The 2,602-nt window shown below is 35.7% G+C and overlaps 1 long non-coding RNA gene across 1 annotated transcript in view; it reads left to right on the top strand.

The window, feature by feature from the left end:
* The first annotated feature begins 385 nt into the window (after positions 1–385).
* Positions 386–2,602, top strand: part of LOC111083643 — an 8,157-nt gene continuing 5,940 nt past the window's right edge. The window contains exons 1-2 of the long non-coding RNA XR_002609156.1: positions 386–487; positions 1,510–1,601. This is a non-coding gene — a long non-coding RNA (uncharacterized LOC111083643). The remainder of the gene's footprint in view (positions 488–1,509; positions 1,602–2,602) is intronic.

Below are 2,602 nucleotides of genomic sequence, written 5' to 3'. Positions count from 1 at the left end.
AAAAGTATGTTTGTTCGACGCTAATAAACTTAAAAAGTATGTTTGTTCGACGCTAATAAACTTAAAAAGTATGTTTGTTCGACGCTAATAAACTTAAAAAGTATGTTTGTTCGACGCTAATAAACTTAAAAAGTATGTTTGTTTGACGCTAATAAATTTTAAAAAGTATTCGTTTGACACTAATATAATAAAAAAGGTACATTTGTTTGACGCTAATAAATTAAAAAGTCAATTTATTCTAATGAATTAAAAAAGTCTGTTTTTTTATGCTAATAAATTAAAAAGTGTTTGTTTGATTTTGACGTCAATAAACTAAGAAACCCATTCGTATTAAACAAAGTATATATATCTATACTAATAGTAATATGTTACTTGCATATTTTTTCAGTTTGAATTGTCACCGGGGTATTTAGGACTAATTTATATGGCTGCAGCAGTGGCTTATTCTCTGTCTTGTTCGATTGTAGGAAATATCCTTAACAAAAAAGTAAGTAGAAAAATATTATTAATAATAGTATTTTGTAGTAGGAACACGAAGTAATTATTGTAAACATAATAAAACACAAACGATATGAAAGGTACAATTTTAAACAGGAAGCCGACATTATTGCTTTGCTATTAAAGTATTGTTACGTCTCCGCTCGTTCGTTAATTAATTTTCCGTAAATTCGTTCCGACGAAACTTTAGCGACACGAGTCCTTTCTGAAATAAAACTGGTTTATTCTTTCCGAATACAACTTTATCGATACACTTAATTTCAACAGTCGCTCTATAACAAACGCTATAATTCTCAAAGAACGTCTCACGTGCTTGTGCTCGACAATACTCACATCAATTACACATTGTTCCGTCACGTTGTGATCGTCTTATATGTATACCAGACTACCCCCAATCTATTAATCTCCCGACAATTCACGAAAGAACAGGAGGTGGCGTGATACCAGTCACGTGACCTCGCTGACGCAACAGTATATTTAGTTATGGTGTTCGAATGTAATGATTTCTGATCATTCGTAGAGTTCACAGGAAGTTTTCTTTAATAAGAAAAGGGCATGGAACAGATTTGTTTGTATATTGAATTTCGACCAAAACTACTCTAGTGCTATCTGCACTAGCCGTCCCTAATTTAGAAACGATAGACTGAGAAGACAGCTCTTTACCAACGAGAAAAGTGGGATTGACCGTCACATTATAACGCCTCATGGCTGAAAGGACGAGTGTGTTCGGTGACATGATTCGAACACGCGACCCGTAGGTTACGAGTCACTCGCCCTAACCGCCAGGCCCATAGGACAGTCACTTTGATGGAAGATAATTCGATCTGTCATCATACATTAGTGAAGAGAAACTAATGGCTACATGCTCTAATCATCCATAATTTTGAAGTGATAGACTAGATGGAGGTCATTCCTGTCATATCGAATAGTGATATTTCACCATCACTCTTATAAGACATTATCATGTAGTGTTTTATAAACTGATCTTTTTCTTTTTACGTTTCTAACCAGGTACCTGCTTTCCTTATCATCATCATAGGCTGTTGTATAACTATTGTTGGCCTTATATTCATTGGTCCCGTTCCAGGAATACCTTTAGATGGGTAAGTGGAGTCTATTTGTTTTACAGTCGGAAAAAAAAAAGGAAAACTTATATCACGAAAAATGTAAAGTTTAAGATCATCAGAGGAAGGGTGTCCCAGGTTCGAAACGTTGTAAACATTACAACATCTATTCTGAGTTATCCATTTTCTTATGGTAAACGTTTTCCCTCCACCCCACCCCCTTTTTTTTTCGATTTAATCGTACCACAGCGGCCTTTCCCTGAATTATAATCAAAGATGTTTTTTTTTGTTCATTTATTTATTTTCATGTTTGGTTAATTAGTTATGTTGTATTCATTCTAGTTGTAGTTTGTTAAATACATTTATTTTATGTTGTATTCATTCTAGTTGTAGTTTGATAAATACATTTTTTTATGTTGTATTCATTCTAGTTGTAGTTTGATAAAAAAAAAAATATATATATATACATACATATTGCTGTGTTGTAGCCTACAGAGTGCATAATTCTTCTCGTGATTCATGGCATGCGCACATTTTATTGTCGTCACGACCAGTGTTCTCTTTAATTTTTTTCAATCCGTGAGCGCAGTGACTTTTATCATGTACAACAGTATAAAGACAATATGCTATCTAGGTTTTTTTTTTGGGGGGGGGGGGATTTTTTAGACCATCGACCCTAGTGGATCATTAGGCCGCTTTGCAATGCTACCGGTTGGTTATTTGTGCTTTAGGCTTATCGATTACCAGGGTCATTAAGGCCGTCAACGTGTTGAGACTCCTCACCATTAATGAGGATGTGCGCAGCACTTGATTGCTTGTTGTGCGGCCACGCAGCTTAGAGAGCACACTGGTCACGACAGCAGAAATTGCAACGTTAAGCATTCCTTATGTGACGTCATTTTAGTGTATACTGACTGTCTAACAGACAACACTACTGCATGGTGGTGCGAGTGGTTAAAAACAGATGACCCATCCAGGTGGCCTTCGGGCCCCGAAATAGAGTTACTGAAATGGACCTAGAATCTCGAGCAGGTTTGAAA

The sequence above is a fragment of the Limulus polyphemus genome, unplaced genomic scaffold, assembly GCF_000517525.1.
Source record: "Limulus polyphemus unplaced genomic scaffold, Limulus_polyphemus-2.1.2 Scaffold10481, whole genome shotgun sequence".
NCBI classification, from domain to species: Eukaryota; Metazoa; Arthropoda; class Merostomata; order Xiphosura; family Limulidae; genus Limulus; species Limulus polyphemus.
The sequence above is the reverse complement of the archived record's forward strand: the minus strand, read 5'-3'. Positions and strand labels throughout refer to the sequence as shown.